General features: G+C 48.5%; 1 protein-coding gene across 2 annotated transcripts in view; it reads left to right on the top strand.

Annotated features, from left to right (window-relative positions):
• Positions 1-17737, top strand: part of LARS2 (leucyl-tRNA synthetase 2, mitochondrial) — a 114592-nt gene that overhangs the window by 31994 nt on the left and 64861 nt on the right. The window lies entirely within an intron of this gene.

The raw sequence follows: 17737 nt of genomic DNA, 5'->3' as shown, positions 1-17737 counted from the left end.
CTCTTTGTCTTTAGCCCTTGGCATTTTAATTATGATGTGTCTTGGTGTGGTCCTCTTTGGGTTCCTCTTGTTTGGGACTCTCCGTGCTTTCTGGACTTGTAAGTATATTTCTTTCACCAGGTCGGGGAAATTTTCTGTCATTATTTCTTCAAATAGGTTTTTACTATCTTGCTCTCTCCTTCAGGCACCCCCATAATGCGAATGTTGGTATGCTTGAAGTTGTCCCAGAGGCTCCTTATACTATCTTCATATTTTTTGGATTCTTTTTTCTTTTTGGTCTTCTGGTTGGGTTTTTTGTTTGTTTGTTTGTTTGTTTGTTTTGTTTTTGTTGTTGTTGTTTTTTGCTTCCTCATATTTCAGATCGTTGATTTGATTCTTAGAATCCTCTACTCTACAGTTGAATCCCTGTAGATTATTCTTTATTTCCGTCAGTGTATGCTTAATTTCTGACTGGTTCTTTTCCATTTTTTGGAGGTTTCTAGAAGATTCTTGAGTCACCTTAAAACCATGGTTTTGAACTCTATATTCAGTATTTTGCTTTCTTTCATTTCTGACATGTTTCTTTGTGTCCGCATTTTCTGCTTCCCTGTGTTTGTTTCTATGAATTGAGTAGAGCTGCTATGTCTCCTTGAGTTGGTAGAGTGGCCTTGTGTAGTAGGTGTTCTATAAGGCCCAGTGGCTCAGCCTCCCAGTCACCTGAACTGGGCACTCTAGGTGCACCCCTTTGTGGGCTGTGAGCACAGTCGTGTAGTTGAGACTTGATTGCTGTTGGTGTCACTGGAGGAATTGATCTCCAGGCCAGTTGGCTGTGAGGACCAGCTGTGACCACAGTGGGAGAGGTGCTGTGCAGGAGACACCCCTATGGAGCAGGACTTGCTTCAGTGGGGCTTTGGTGCTCACTGAGTCTGCCCCTGAGTGTGTCACTTATGGATGTGTATAGTTGTAATCTGGTATGGTCTGATACTGACCACTGGGTACACTGGCTCTTAGGTCTCCAGGGAGGTGCAAAGTCAGCCACTGCAGAGATATTTGCAGATTCCTCCTTTTTGTATTGTGGTTTGGAAGTGCCCAGATGAGGCCCAGCTATGAAGCAAGGCAGGCTGGTGCTGGGTCTTGGGCCTTTTATTGATAGGTTTGGGGTTCCCTGACCCAGCTGCAGCTTCTTTGGGAGATTTTACCTGGAGCAAGAAAAGGCCATTCATATGCAAAAGCTGCTGCAGTGTGTGTGTGTGGTGGGGGTTGTAAATTGGATGAGGCGGGGTCTTAGGGAATCACTAGGGCGGAGCAAACAAATGGCTGCCAGTCAGCCCTGTGACCAGGGAGGTCCCAGCAGAGGAACAACGATCCCTGGGAGCACTTCATCTGGGAGAAAGCCGTCCCTGACACGATGCCTGACAGTCCAGCTCCCCCTTGTATGTGTCTGTGTCCCCCAGGCCTTGCCCTGGTGCTGGAGCCCAGAGGAAGCAGGACCTTGTAAGTTCAGATCGTGGTGCTGGCCTTTTAAGAGGAACAGCTGGGTCTCCAGCAGCCTCTGTGTCACTGAGCCCCAATCCGCACTGGTTTTCACAGCCCATAGTTCTTACTGCCCGTAGGGACTTATTTTCCCAGCTCTGGAACCCTGGGCTGGGGGTCTGGTGTGGGGGCTGGGACCCCTTGCTCCCCCGGGCGGCCTCTGCAGAGACTATCTCCCTCCCGATTAAAAAAGCGGCACAGGTGGCTTGCCGGACCAGCCTGATCCACGCCTCCACACCTCCTGCCAGTCTCGGTGTGCTTTCTTCTTTACTTCTCTAGTTGTAGGACTTCAGCCAGCTTTCCAGTGGTTCTGGATGATGGTTGTTCTGCGTTTTAGTTGTAATTTTGATGTGGTTGTGGGAGGCAGAGAGTACAGGCGTTTACCTATGTCGCCATCTTCAGATCTCCAGCTGGTGTAATTTGGAGAAGATAGAAAGTAAGAAACTGAAAGTTAAATGTGAGTAGCTGAACATCTACTGAGGGAAGAATAAAGAGGAAATAAAATTCCGAACTGTGCAAGGACAGAGGGAATTGTTTCTTCGTGGGGCACTCGCTCTATGGAGTCATTGGCGGCCTTTCTGAGGAGAAGGTGTGGATTGCACTTGACTCTCGTGGGTTCAGGTTATGGCCTTGGTGATCATGAACTGGTCCTAGGGAATGGCCCGATGAGTTCCACAAATGACAAATGACAGAGTTAGCTTCTAAGTTGTCTGGTGTGGCCCATCGAGGCAGGTCTGTCTCTGCCTTCGCCCTCTGCCTTCTCACCAGGCTCTGGTGTCTAAGCTGGTTCTGGACTAGGCCTTGGCTATGACTCTTGATGGAAGTAGATTTGGGGGCCTAGTTTTTATCGGGAATCATCTGGATAATTGTTTTGGGAGCAATCCCTAGGAGTTCCCTTCAAAATCGGACAAGCATAAGAAGAAAAATATGCCCTGGCCGGTGTGGCTCAGTTGGTTAGGCCTTGTCCTGTGCACAGAAAGGTTGCGGGTTGATTCCCAGTCAGGGCACATTCCCAGGTTGCAGGCTCAATCCCCAGTAGGGGCCGTGCAAGAGGCAGCAGATCTATGTTTCATTTTCACATTAATGTTTTTCTCTCTCCTTCCCTTCCTCTCTCTGTAAATACCAATTTTTAAAAATCTTAAAAAGAAAAAGAAGAAAAACAAAGTCTAAACTACACAGGATTCAACTTTATGCCGGTGGACTCTGCCAGAAGAGGTTTTATTAGTGGTTTATAATGCTCGCTGAGCCACCCCCAAACACTCACACTCCAGTATAAAACCAAAACAAAGCAAACCATATTCCAGGACTGGGCATAAAGGATGTTTGGACTAATTCAGCTTTTCTTGTTCTCCCTTATTTACATAATCAAAATTTGACTGAGTTTGCTGAGTTTCTTTATTGTGGAGCTCTCAGGAATTTTTATTGATACTCCTTTTCATTGGCTTTTACATTCCCGTGTCTGACCTCCTTCTCATGTTTTTACCTCTGGTCTCCGTGCATGTCGGTGCCCGGTAGTAACACTGATGGCTTCACCCAGGTCAAGGCCAGGAAACACAGGGATTGCTGCCCCTTAGCTGTGCCCTCACACTCTCCCCACGGCGTGTGGGCTGGAGGGCAGGGGGTTCCCCCAGGGCCGTGGAAGAGGCACATCAGAACCGCACCCAGGACTGCTCCCCGGGCAGGCTTTCGGTGACCGTGAGCCTTCCAAGTTTTGCCAACGGTGCTGCACAGGCTGCATGAAGCAGGGAGGCCGCGGAGGGGGTTCGGGGCTCCCCACCATCTGCATTGACCTCTGGGCTTCTGGTTCTCTTGCTTTCTCTACATCTGTCCTTCCTTTCCCCTCTTACCATTCCTTGTTCTCTCATCCTTTTGCTCCACTCACCAGCTTTCCTTTTCCTCTCTTTCTTCCGGTCTCTTCTTTAAGATAGATTTTTTTTATTTCTGAAATTTTTCAACTCATACTAAAAAAGGGAGACTAATACAGGGAGCCCCCAAACACGAATCCCCCGGCTTCAACAGTTGCTATTACACGGCCAATCTTATTCCATCTGCAACCTTCATTCTGAGCTATTTTACAGCAGGCCCCAGACATCACATAACTTCATCTGTAACGAGCTCAGTACACATGGCAAAGATGAAGGCTTGCTCCTCCCTGCCTCCCTCTCGCCCTCCCTCCTCCCTTCCTCTCTCCTTCCCTCCCTCTCTTCCTTCCTTCCTTCATCACAATTCTATTAAGCCAAAACAATTAATGATAAAACCATATAAAAGCACGGAATGGTAGTCATTTTGCAAATTTCCCTGGGTGTCTTGTAAGTATTTCTTTCCACCAGCGCTTGGTTTGCATGCACTTCTGCTGGTCTTTGCTGAGCCTTCTCCTCCCCACCCCGTGTTGTTATCATGGTTTGGGAATTGTACTCTTTTCACCCAAAATACACAAGCTATTTGGACCATCCCTGCATGAATTTATTTCCATGATTCGTATGATTTTTGTGATTTGTATCATTACAAAGTGAAAAGTATTATTGCTTCAAGGCCCTTGCTACCTTGGCATTTTAATTACATGGAGGACTAGATGTCTGACAAAGGATTAAACTACGAGAAACAATGAGGGTGCTAGGAATAGGAATATATATGTTTTATGTTTTTTTATTTTCAAAGAATTCAAAGAATGGCTTAAAACAAAAAGAATTTGGGGGCACGTGAGTGCCTGGAAACTCCCCTTGTGAGAGCTGGGAGCTCTGGTTGCCTTGACAACAGTAACAGGTCCTGATGTGGTTGACTCTCCGAGTCCCCTTCCAGGTCCTTCCAGCGTGAAGCAGTGTGTCTGGCAGACTCCTGACTCTGGGTTACTCCTCCCTCAGAATCAGAAGATAAACCTTTTTCTGGAGGTTTTCCTTGATCGATGGGGTGGGGGTGGGGGCGGGCACCTTTGTTTCCACTGAGGTGAATGGGCAGCTTATCTTTTAGGGCTCCCCTGTTTCCAGGAAGTTGGTGCTGGGGCCTGAGGTGTCACTCAGAACTGCAGTCCTCTCGGGGTGGGGACCGTATGTCATCTTGAACACATGGCACACGTGTCGCTGACTTCAGACTGCGCTGTGCCAGCTCAGGGCTGACCAGCCTAAAACCTGTGGTAGAGGTTTTCTCTGCCCCGGCCAGGAGTGCGTTCTTAGACTCCTCAGCCCTCACTAGGTCTTTTGGGGCCACCCGGTCAATGTGGCTCCTCAGGGAAGAAGTCTGTTCTGTCCCCGGTCCCCATAGGCGGTCACGAGCCCCGTCGGTGACTGAGAATGATTTTGACTTCTGAAGTTGTGTGTCCTGGTTTTGAAGAATGCCTAACAGCCTGGATTTGTCTGATTGGTTCTTCAGGCATTAGTTCCAGTTGCTATGGCTGCGAAACAAATGAATTGTTTGATTTGTTGTCTTAATTTGCAACCTCCACTCTGAACTATTTGCAAATTGATGAACAGCCTCGTGTTTGTAAATAGTGAAACTTAGAGTAGGGATGGGGAACGAGCCAGGGCAGAAGGGTGACAGGAGGCTAACTGGCACTTTTTAAATATATATATATATCTATCTATCTATCTATCTATCTATCTATCTATATATATATATATATATCTTTGTTGATTTCAGAAAGGAAGGGAGAGGGAAAGAGAGATAGAAACATCAATGGTAAGAGAAAATCACTGATTGGCTGCCTTCTGCATGTCCCCCACTGGGGATCAAGCCCGCAACCCAGGCATGTGCCCTTGACCAGAATCGAACCCAGGACCCTTCAGTCTACAGGCTGACACTCTATCCACCGAGCCAAACCATCCAGGGCTAACTGGCACTTTTAATGAGGTGTTTACAATATTAGACTGAAAGTTATGGATGGTTTACTCTGGCGTATCCCACTGGGTTTCACATGGTTTTCTTTTTTTTTAATCCTCACCCAAGAATGTTTTTCCATTGAATTTTAGAGAGAGTGGAACAGAGAGAAAGACAGAGAGAAATATCACTGTGAGAGAAACACATTGACTGGTTGCTTCTTGCACTCGCCCCGACTAGGACCTGGGCTGGGGAGGAGCCTGCAGCCAAGGTGTGTGTTCTTGACCGGAATTGAACCCGAGACCCTTTGGTCTGCAGGCCGATGCTCTACGCATTTAGAAAACTGGCTAGGGCTCACATGTCTTTCTTAAAAGGTAAATTCACTGAAGAGATGTCTAATCACCTTGAAGATGAGCCATTCCTGGATGAGTTATTCATAGCGTCGGATAGCCCCAAGTGAACTTTTCAAATAACCTTTCAAACTTACTGTCAAAACATATCTTTTGTTTGAGAACTTTTATGTGAAAGTCCATTTCAGGTAAGTCTGAAATTTAATAACTTTTCTTCTGATAAGATCCTGGAAGATCCCAGGGAAACTGGCAGATGGCCCAAGGACAGTGCCAGCGACACAGATTTGCAAGGAAAGAAGAAATCCAAGGTGGAAGGGTGAGGAATGAGACCCACCCCTTCATGTGAGCACATGCACTTGTCAAGGGGGAAGGACTGTGGTGGCCAGCCTTGGAGATGACCAGCTGTGGAGAAACTGGATGAAGTCACCAAGGGACAGTGTGGAGAGAACAGAGGCCCAGGATGTCTTGGAGCTGGGGGTCAAGAGACAAAGAGGATCCGAGAGCAAGTCCTGGGGTTGGAGTAGAGTTGAAGTAAAATGGTGCTGTAGAAACCAGGGGAGGAGTGAATTTCCACAAAGAGGGCAAACAGTAGCCACTGGAAAAAGGAGAAAAGGGGCTCGAAAAATCCACTGATGATCAAGTTGATTACAAAAACCAGCTTTGGGGAAGGGAATCTAGGAAGATGGCAAAGGGTAGGAAGTACCAGGAATCTGTCTCCCCACATGACACCTGCTCTGGCAGGCTGTGTCTGATAGAACCATTTTGGATCTTTGGAGTCTATTGAAGGCTTGCAAGTCCCAGGGGAAGACTTGAATGGTAAATTGCAGTGAGTTTTGGTCCATTGCAGCTCTTAGCTCAGTGTAGGCCGCCAGTCCCTTACCCTGAGCCCCATGGTAGGCAGCGGTGCACAAGTTCCTGGAGCAGCTTACACATAGCTTGCAGGGGCCAGGGGGTGCACTAGGACCCCATCCTCCAAACATCGGGGATCTACGTTCTCTTTGCTGGTTGTTACTTCACTTTATAATGGCCCCCAAGTACAGGAATAAAGATGCTGGCAATACATATATGCCAAAGAGAAGCAAAAAGTCCTTCCTTTAAACGAAAAGATGAATACAATACAATAGATACTTAGAGAGAGAGAGACCACATTCACATAACTTTTATTACAGTATACTGTTATGATTGTTCTATTTTATTACTAGCTATGCTAATCTCTTGCTGTTCCTAATTTATAAATTAAATGTTATCATAGGTATGTACGCATAGGAAAAACATAGTATCTTTAGGTCTCGGTACTGTCTGTGACTTCAGGCACCCACTGAGGGTCTTGGACCGTATCCCTTGCAGATAATGGGGGACTACTGTACCACTGAAGTGTACACTTAAAAATAGTTAGGATGGTAAATTTTATGTGCATTTTACCACAATAAAAAATTAAAGGAAAAAAGTAACAGGCTTTGGCGTGTGAAAATAAAAGCTGGAAGACTTTCCCCAGTACTGTTCCAGGACACGCTGATATTTCAGAGCCCAGACTAATTGTCTTTTGTCTGCACTCCGTGGCTTTCTTGATTACCGGCTCTGTTGGCTCCGATTCTGGGACTTACGAGGCACAAAGAAAATCCAAGGACCTTGCCACCGTGTCTGTCATTCCTCGGGTGTTGAGGTTCCCAACCAGCCTGCCTTCTCTTCTCCATTTTTCAGAGTCTTATGTTTGTTTCATATGCACAATGACCGGGGATGTTAGTTGTACTTAGTAGGAAGAGTAGGGCAAAGTCCACCTATTCCATCTGCTCAGGAGAGGGTGAGCACAGGGTGGGGCAAAGTAGGTTTACAGTTGTGAGTGTGCAAAACACAGAATTTATTATTGTATTATTATTTGTAAATTATTGTATTATTTTCCATACAAACAACTGTAATCCTACTTTTGCCCCACCCTGTATAGTTTGAAAATCCTTCCCCTTCCTGTAAGAGTCTGATCTGTGCTTCTCTGTCCCTAGCTCTTCCCTTTTAAAAGTCACCAGACAGCCCTATCTGGTTTGGCTCAGTGGATAGAGCATCAGCTTGCGGACTGAAGGGTCCCAGGTTCGATCCCCAGTCAGGGCACATGCCTGGGTTGTGGGCAATCCCCAGTAGGGGGTGTGCAGGAGGCAGCCAATCAGTGATTCTCTCTTATCATTGATGTTTCTATCTCTCTCTCTCCTTCTCCCTTCCTCTCTGAAATCAATAAAAATATATTACCAGACTGCCCGTTGGCATGGCTCGGTAATTGAGCATTGGACCATGGACCAGGAGGTCATGGTTCGATTTCTGGTCAGGGCATATGCCCAGGTTGTGGGCTCGATCCCCAGTGTGGGGTGTGCAGGAGGCAGCCGATCGATGTTTCTCTCTTATCGATGTTTCTCTCTCTTTATCCCTCTCCCTTCCTCTCTCTAAAATCAATTTAAAAATATTTTTTAAAAAAATCACTGGACTAAAAGATCTTCCAAATAAATTCCTATACATTTGCCAAAGCTTATAGTTTTTTGCTTTTTTTTGTTTGTTTGTTTTTGTTTTTCTGTGTCGCATATGAAATCTTTCAGGCTGTGACAGGCCTCTACCACTCATTGCTCACGGAGCTGGCAGGCAGCAGAGCAATTGCAAACGACTTTCGCTTTATTCAGGAAACCCAGACAACTTACATCTCAATAATAGCTTTCCGATGACTCTGTCCTGCCGATCCTGATATTTTCAAGTACATTGCAGATAAAAATGTTCTTTTCCTTCCAGAGAAACGCAACCGTTGTGGAGAGCTGGTTTGGCTTGGATCGGGGAAACACTGGCATCTGTTCAAGTAGACAGATAACTAATTGCTATTCAGACCCATTAGTCTCATCTGTAGTTTAATGGAGGGGTTTCTGTTCCCAACTGCCTACTTAGAAAAGCTGTCTGTATTGTTAGGCTGCCTCGATGAAATTCTTGTTAGCTGGCAAAGAACAATTACCGAGAAATTAAGCAAATTGTTGTTTCTCGTCCGATGGTGGCTGGTTCTCAGAATCTTGGGTAGTGTGCAGCAGGAGACAGCTTTTAGGTTACCATAAAAGCAGTAGTGCTCAGGCCTAGCCAACTTGGCTCGGTGGATAGAGCATCGGCCCTCGGACTGAAGGGTCCTGGGTTCGATTCTGGTCAGGGGCGTGGGCCTGTGCCTCAGCTCGACCCCTGGCCCCAGTCGGGGCAGGAGGCAACCAGTCGATGTGTCTCTTTCACATTGATGTTTTTCTCTTTCTGTCTCTCCCTCTCCCTTCCACTCTCTCTAAAAATCAATGGAAAAATATCCTCGTGTGAGGATTAACAAACAACAAAATAGTGCTAAAAAAAATAATGGTCAAGACAGTAGCAGCCCAACCGGTTTGGCTCAGTGGATAGAGCGTCGGCCTGCGGACTGAAGGGTCCCAGGTTCGATTCCAGTCAAGGGCATGTACCTTGGTTGCGGGCACATCCCCAGTAGGGGGTGTGCAGGAGGCAGCTGATCGATGTTTCTCTCTCATCGATGTTTCTAGCTCTCTATCCCTCTCCCTTCCTCTCTGTAAAAAATTAATAAAATATATTTTTAAAAAAAGACAGTAGCAAAAAGAAGCTTTTTTAAAAATATATTTTTTAATTGATTTCAGAGAGGAAGGGAGAGGGAGAGAGAGAGAAACATCAGTGATGAGAAAGAATCATTGACTGGCTGCCTTCTGTACGCTTCACACTGGGGATCAAGCCCGCAACCCAGGCACTTGCCCTTGAATCGAACCTGGGACCTTTCAGCTAGGGCAAGAGGAGCTTTATATTTAAGCTCAGAAAGACAGTGCAAGTTGTCTTTAAAACCTCAGAGCAGCGCTTCCCCTCTATTAATAGTCATTCTCTAGACTGACTTCAAGAGCGTGTAGAACATGAACTTTTCACATGACTGGAGAGTTTAGCTGCAGCCCTGGATTTGAGAAACAAGACCTGTAAGAACAAAACGTATGTTCTATAAAGCACAGTGCGCAGCCTTTGTGATTTTCAGTCTTCATTAAACGCTTCTTTTCAGTCTAAAGTTAGTCCCGAGGTGAAGGAACACAATTACCTCAAAATGAATTCTTAGACAAATGTTAGGTTCATGATTAATTAATTACCCTGATATTAACACCTCTTCCATCGACTGCATAAAGGAGGGGAACAGGGAAGATAAAGGAGGCCCGAGGCAGAAGTGTGGCCAAGAAGGATGTTAACAGATGGTAGAAGGAAGGCGGAATGAGAGGATGAGGCCACGAGGAAGCGGCCGGTGAGGCTGAGGAGGCCCGGGCAGTGGGACTCGAGGGGAATAACAGCTTAAGAAGGAGGAAGAGGTAGCCATGTGGTCTAGGCCAGGGACCGCTGACTGGGCCTGTAGGTGACAAAGAGCCATGTGGTCTAGGCCGGGGACCCCTGACTGGGCCTGTGGGTGACAGAGTCAAATTGAGGTGGAATAGAGCAGAAACTGGAGCGGTGGGAGGGATGGGCCTGGGGCCTAGAATACCCATGGGAGTTCAGGTGGGTGGTGGCCTCTTTTCCCTCGGAGACACCTGGGAATGAATGGGGCATGTGAGAGGAGAGACGATGGAAGGCCTACTTTAGATGGCCTTACTCCTCAGTCACGGAGGAGAGGCCATTCCTGCCACCTGACCCCGTGCTGACGGAGAGCTGGTCTTCAGGAAACGGATATGGAATAATTCAGTGAATGCAGGAACAAATAGAGCCTTGAGTTAGTGGAAATCCATTCTCTCTGTTCTCAGCACCTCCATTTCCTCTCTGTCACTAGTCGATCGGTGAGTCTCTTAGAACAGGGACTGGTGGGCAGGCCCTTGGTGCGTGTTTTCTCACTGGTCTAGTGAATGGGGGGGAGCAGATTCTGAACCACCCTATGGTTGGATGTGGGAGTTGCCGATGGACATAAGTGTGCTGCTTCTTCACACCTTGGGGGTCCTGGGGGTTCTGCACTCAGGCTTGTTAAGGCACCGTGTGCGGTGTGAAGGGGGGCAACATGTCTCACTTGCCAAGTGCATTACCTCCATTTTCTCATTTAAGCCTTGTGTCCATTCCAGGGTTTGGTCTGGTTATTGGCCCCTTATATGAATGTATTATTCATCCATTGCTATAGAACCAATTGCCCCCAAACTTAGTAGCTTAAAACAGTAAGCGTTTATTGTTTCTTAGTATCCGTGGGATAGGAATCCAGGCGTGGCTTAGTTGGATCCCACAGGTCCTCATAGGCTGCCGTCCAGACCAGGGCTGGTTCCTTGTTGGCCAAGGCCTCCCTCCCTTCCTTGCCTCCTGGGCTTCTCCACAGGGCAGCTCGCAGCATGGCAACTGGTTTTCTTCAGAGCAGGAGAGTGAGGAAGAGAGAAAAGGAGAATGCCCGGGACAGAAACCACAGTCCCTTCCTAACCCAACCTTGGAAGTGACATCGCGTCACTTGCTGTGCTCTGTTCGTGAGCGGCAAGTGTCCAGTCCAGCCCACACTTGAAGAGGATTTCCTAAAGGGCCTGAGTGTCAGGAGGCAGGGATCGCTGTGGGCCACCCTAGAGGCTGTCTGCTACACTAACGAGAAAAACGAGGCACGGGTGTGGTCAAGTCATTTGCTCAGTATCACGTGGGATCTGAGCCCTAACATCCTGACTCTGGGACACCCCCCTTCCCCTCCGCCCTCCGCCCCCTCCCCCCTCGCCCACACACAGTTCTTGCTCTACTCACAGGCTAAGATGTCCACCTGGCCCCTCTCATTCTAACAGCAAGTAGGAAGGTAGGGGACCGGGCTGGGCCTCTTACCTGGGAATGGTGGGCTGGGACCCCTCTTCCCTCATTATATTCCCTGTGATTCTGCATTTGGGTCAGACCCTTCCCTTTAGAGTGTGGGTCGTCAGGATCGCTTATGTGGACACACGCTAAGGTTGACCAGGGAGGTGGCCACGTGGATGCCCCTCCGTGGTGACCCCAGGACATTCGTTTGTAGAGCACCATCTCTAGTTCCTTTAAACCCCACTGTGTGGGTCTTGAGGTGCATATGCCAAGTATATTGGGAGACTGCTCACCAGGGCAAGGGTCCGGCCCCTGTAGACTCAACTCTTTGTTTTCTTCTTCCTTTGAATCTAAACTGTTTTCAAGAGCTTTAACACTATAGGCTAATTCCCAGAGTAACACACAGTCACTGTACAAAATCAGTGAAATTCAGAAAACCTTGTATAATTAAAAAAAACCCAACACTCCCACAGTCGGTGTCATCCTGAGCAACCCAGTGTTTATTTGTACGTTGGCATTTCTTCCCTAGCATCATAGGTTCGGGGAAGAATTACTCAATCCTGTGAAAATCCAAGGGCAGGGAGGACCCGTCTCCCGCGCAGTGTTTGAGAGGGAGATGTAATTGGGAGGGACCTCTTTGCATCCTGGCTGCATGGGAAATTTCTGCGGTGCGGTGAGACCCAGGCACCAGTAGCGGTTAAAGCTCAATTCCAATGTGCAGCCAGGTTGAGTGCTGAGTGTTTGGAAGACTTAGTGTAGGGTGACCACAGCTGTCCTAACCCGGCAGGTGTCCCGGGAGCCTCCCACCCGCCGCTTTCAGCACAGCGGATGCGCAGAGCTGTGCGCCGGAGCCATCACTGGGAGGCGTCGGAGGCAGACGGGATCTGTATTTCTCTAAGCTGCACAATATGAACCCTGAGGCTGGTTCCTCTGGCCCTGGAGCCGTGCTATGCTTTCCGAACTCTCCCCTTTAGCATTAGAGAACCTGGGGTGGAATAAAAAGCAAGGTCATTACCATACAGTTCCGTTGCAATGAAGAGCAAATGGCAAAAATGCATGTTACAGAGATCATTTTTTAAAAAGGTACGTGAGTACCTGTCTCTTCTGCTTCCAGGATCGGTTGTTGTGAAGGCAGGAGGCTCATGTGAGGCCGAGGAGCGGGAGGCGAAGCCTTGTTGTCGGGAACTGTGAGGCGTGGCCGTTGCTCACCTTTCTTGAGCTGTTTATTTTTCAGTGACTAGGGCCGAGGAATGACTGACTTGGTAAACACCTTGCTTGTTTTATTTTGTTACATTCAGACAGCTAACCTAAATCATGCAAGGTTGCAATGCAAAGCAAATGCACATGGCTTTGAGGGATGGTAGCAGGTCTGGGACCTGGTACAATGAATCCTGCCGGAGCAGCAGCTGGGGCCGGAGGCCACCTGGCTGGCTCTCCCTGCGCTGGGTCGCCACCAGCCGTGACGGGTTAGCAGCCTTGTGTGAATGTCTCCATCCTGGTCATGTGTTTTGGTCATTCTCTTGTAAACACCCTCTCTTTCTGGTCCTTTCCCCTCCCTTTTCCCTTGTCCCGGGAGCCTCACGAGGGTCAGCCACCTCTCCAAGTGGTGTGATGGGAAACCAGCTTCACCCCCAGCCCCCCTAAAACAGCCTTTCGAGTCAGCCCAGGGGAGTGGCACTGGCGATCCCGCCCGTGTGCCCCGCATCTGCTTTCAGGGGGGCTCTTCACCTCTGTTTCTAGACAGGACACTGGGCTCTGGCCATAAGCTAACGATGATGCAAGGACTTGAACCAGATTAAATGGCTCCAAAGTAGATTGTCTTTCCGATCGCTCACTCTCTCTAGACTCTCCCTGGAGCAAGGAGTGTTAGCTGAGGAGACCTCAGTGAGGTGCACACACGGTGACTTCTTCCCAGACCGCAGCAGGCGCACTGGGGGAGGCCTCTGGCTCGGACTCCCTGGATCTCATCATCTCACAGGGCTCCTGGCACGGCCGGCTCAGTTAGCGGTGTGCCGGTTGGGTGGCAGGTCTCGAAGGACCATCGAGCCTCACTTGTGTTCTGAGGGGCTCACCTTCTGGGCCGGGCTCTGTGTTTGGCCGCGAACGGGCAACACGCTTTTCATGCTAAAAGCCAGGTATTGCAGAATGAAGACTGCAGTGGGGAGGATGACTCTGCTTGGGTCCCGGGTGCAGAGATTCGGTCTCCTGGCAGGTGGATGGCGCTTCTGGAGCTCAGGGGATAGGAACATGACACCTTCCTGTGGATCTGTGTGGGTGTGGCCGCGCCGCAGCTGCTTTTGGCGTATAACTTTGAGTAACCTGACTTTCTGTTTCAAAAACAAGATGCATTATGTGGTGGCTTGTCTGGGAAGCAGGGAAAGGCAAGCGCAAGAATGAAGAGGGTTCTGGAACAGAGTAAACAGCCTGTGCTTGACTAAGAAGTCTTCCCAAGTCAGTGCTTTCCCACTGCAGCAATGGGGTGGGGGGCAGGAATCCCCACCCCACAGACATTGGGCTCCCCCTTGAGGTACAGGCAGGGCTGGGCCAGGACATTCGGGTGCTGTGGGCCAGATTCCAACGGATAATCTTTGAACACTTAACTTGTCAACAACTTTTTCATGGAAGGCGGTAAACTGATGTATCATGAAAAACGATACGCCTCTCTAACTTTACAATAGGAACCGTATTACATGAATTTATTACAAGAGATTTTCCAAGTCAGACAACCACTTGGAGGCCTATTAAATGATTTAACATTTAGGAAGGAAAACCAATCACTCATACCCAGGGAGCAGCACTCTGCATGCATAACCGAGTTTCAGAACTGTGTCTGCCCACACCCCCAGGCTTGCCTGGTCTCTCCCGGGGTTGGTCTCAGAGCTGGGAGAAGGGACGAGCTCCCTGGGAATGAGGGCCCTGCCCCATGTGCTCAGCAGTGCTGGGGTCACAGCAGCTGGGGAAGGGAAGCCCAAGCTCAGGGGCTGGCATTCCCACTTTCCCAAGGATGTTTTATGCCTTCTTATGGAATGCCTATCGGAAAGTTGCTTGGCCCTTTAATCTGCCTGAGGTTACAGAGTCAAACTGAAAAAATCAAAACCCACGGAGCAGGTTTCTCCCGTTGGCACGCTTGGACTTGGATAATTTTTTGTTCTAGAGACTGTCTTGTGCATGGAAGGGGTTTTAGCAACATCCCTGGCCTCTACTCACTATGTCAGCAACACCCTCCCCACCACAGTGTGACAGACAGAAGTGTCTCCAGGTATCACCAGGTGTCCTCGAGAGCAAACATTTCCTGTGAGAATCCTGCTTTAGGAGGAGGAAGGGAGGAAGGGCAGTGAGCATCGTGGTGCTGAAACCCCAGGAGAGCCTTGTCTACAGAGCTGGGTTAAGTAAGAAGTTCTCAGGGAAATGTGGAAGGGAGTCTCCATTTTAGCCAGACTAAAGGGAAAGCTTTCAGCAGTTGAATTTCAGAAAGATGTCTGGTGATTTTTTTTTTAACTTTATTGTTGAGAGTATTACAGATGTCCCCTTTTTGGGGATTTTTTACTGAGATGAGGTAATAGAAGATTAGAAATAGTTGTTTTGTTTTGTTGTTTTTAAAACCAGCAAGTCAAGGAAGGTTCTAGAAGCGTTCTGATATTTTTAGGGAAATGCATTTTTGAGCAGGGTCTCTCCCCACCATGTTTGTGGTTCTCATGAGACTGGACTAGGGAGCCTTGGGGCACCTGGTCTGCCATTTCTTCATGGAGAGGATGATACCGAGGGTCCTAGTGGACCTCTGTGCAGCAGGTGGGAATAAATGGGCAGGAGCGCTCCCAGCTTCCTCTGGGCAGGGGACACCGGGACTTCAGAGGGGACTGTGTGAGTGGTAAACATGCACTCAAGTAAAGCCATCGGCGTTCACACAGTCAGACACAGGGCACGTTCCTGGCACTGAAAATCTTCCTCTGTAACAGAGGGCAGGAGAGATGAAGATAGAGGCTGCCACCCCAGCTGGTAATTAACAGCGTTTATTAGGGGAAACTCACAAGGCATGTCTTGGAGGCTGCAAGAGGAAATAAATGGATCATCACGCTGCTTGGCAGGCGCCAAAGAATTATATAGGGTAAGGGGGATGGGGGGCCAGTCACGGGTGCTAGTACATGCATGCGTCCAGGTGCGGAAATTACTTTACATGCTTGACCAGCCTGTAAACAGCCTGTTCCAGGAACCAGCTCGTCGCAGGAGGCAAGGGAGGGGCGCTGATTTATGTCAGAATGAGCATCACTTTCGGTCCATCTCTAAGGGGGCTGCAGCGAACCCTCTCCCACTCTGGCCCAGGTCCATCCAGCTCGCAGGTCCCACGGCGGTCACAGCACAGAACTTTCTCTCCTCCGCTGTCGGGAATGGATGATGGTCCTGGAGTACTGGTTTGCAAGCTGTACCCTTCCAGCAGCTGGCGTGACTTTTCCTCCAGTGACACGCAGAAACCCGATGTGAGCAACACGGGTCAGACCCAGTCTGAAGGCAGGCGGGGAGGGGCCTGCAGTGCCCGCCGCTCAGCGCACCTCGGAGCTGGCTCTTCCAAAGAGATGGCATTCCTGGCGGGTGAAATAGGCTAATGCTCGGCTGGACAGCATCTTTTTTCCCTCTGACTGGACCTGTGATCTTCCTTCTAGTTCAAGTGAAAGTGGTTTTCAAAACCATAAACCTGGATGAAGATAATAATACTGGTCTGTTGCTGTGTAGTTATTATTCTCAATCTATAGAAGCAGATTCAGGGCTGAGAAAACACATATATATGTATATTATATGTGTTTATTGGAAGTATTTTGATGCTTTATTATGAAAAACTTAACGATACAGATAAGTAGAGAAAAGAGAACCGTCACCTCCTAAATTTAACTGTCATTTTTTCATAGTAGCTTCATGCATTTTTTAAAAACTTCTAATGAATAAGAATTTGCAAAAACAAACCATAACAAGCCTGGGAATATTTTTACCACCTTCTTGCATCCCCTGCCCTAGTTCATCTTATAGACTAACAATGTGATTTGATTTTGTTTGATTCAACATGCAGGAGTTAGATGGGCTGGGCTGTTTAGTTTATTCTTCATTCAACAATAATTTTGGGGTGCCTCGATGTGCCAGGACCTGAGCAGACAGTGATGAACAAATTAAACATCTCAACATAGCTCCTGCCCCGGTTTTATTAGAATTACAAGTTTTTGCCCTGGCCGGGTAGCTCAGATGGTTGGAGCGCCATACCGATATGCCAAGGTTGCAGGTTTGATCCCCAGTCAGGGCTCATACAAGAATCAACCAATGAATCCATAAACAAGGAGAACAACAAGTCGATGTTTCTCTCTCTGTCTCTCCCTTCCTCCCCCCCCCCCCAAAAAAAAATAAAAAAAAAAAATAAAGAAATGCAAATTCTTCAGTTGCTTGTCTGGGAAACGAAGAAAACGAGTTATGTGCCATGGGGAGGGGTAGAGGAAAAGATCTGGGATGAGGGTGAATTTGGAGGTGTTGGGGAGCAAGCCCACCCACAGTGCGCTGGTCCCATTCCTGAGCTGGCGAGGCACTTGGGGCACGTGGCTCCTGCAGACTGGGTGTGTGTGCAGCCTGGGAGCTGGGACTGGCTTTGGTGCTCATAGCTCAGCACTCGGAGTCACAGCTGAGGCGCTGCATGGGGCTGGCCCCGGGGGTCATAGGGGCAGAGCTGTTAGATGGGCTGGTTGTTCCCTCTCTGCCTTGCAGGGGCGTGGCGAGTGGATCTGGTGATCCGAGCTCTTTGTTTTCTAGTAGTGATTACTCTGCTGTTTTTATTAGTCAGCACATAAAAGGACATAATACACAAGCATCTTACCTAAGAGAAGTAGCCCATTGGGAGCGCCTCGAGTTTCCCAGATGCCCTGTTCAGCTCCGGCCCTACTTGCCCTCCCCGCTGGGCTTCAGCTCTCTCCTCCATCTGAAGAAAGGCGGATGTCCGTACAGGTGGAACCATTTGGACTGTGCCCCGTCCTCCGTCCATTCCTCTGTTAACTGTTGTGCGCAAAGAGCAGGAGAAGGAAGCAGTGTGATTGTAGGTCTTTGTGCTTATTGACCTTGTCAACCCAGCCTTACCGGGATGAATCAATAACCTGTCTTTCAAGATTCCATAGCAAAGGCGTTTTCAGGACAGAAAGTAAATGTGGGGAGGCTTCGGTTTAGGCTGGAAATACAAGCCAGGTGCCTTCTCACTAAGTTTAATACTTGGTAATGTTTTTGGTGGGTCTTCCTATGTAGACGCCAGCCTGACTCACATA

Source organism: Plecotus auritus (assembly GCF_963455305.1).
Source record: "Plecotus auritus genome assembly, chromosome: 6".
NCBI lineage: Eukaryota > Metazoa > Chordata > Mammalia > Chiroptera > Vespertilionidae > Plecotus > Plecotus auritus.
Note: the sequence above shows the minus strand (reverse complement) of the source record. Positions and strands in the feature narration are given on the sequence as shown.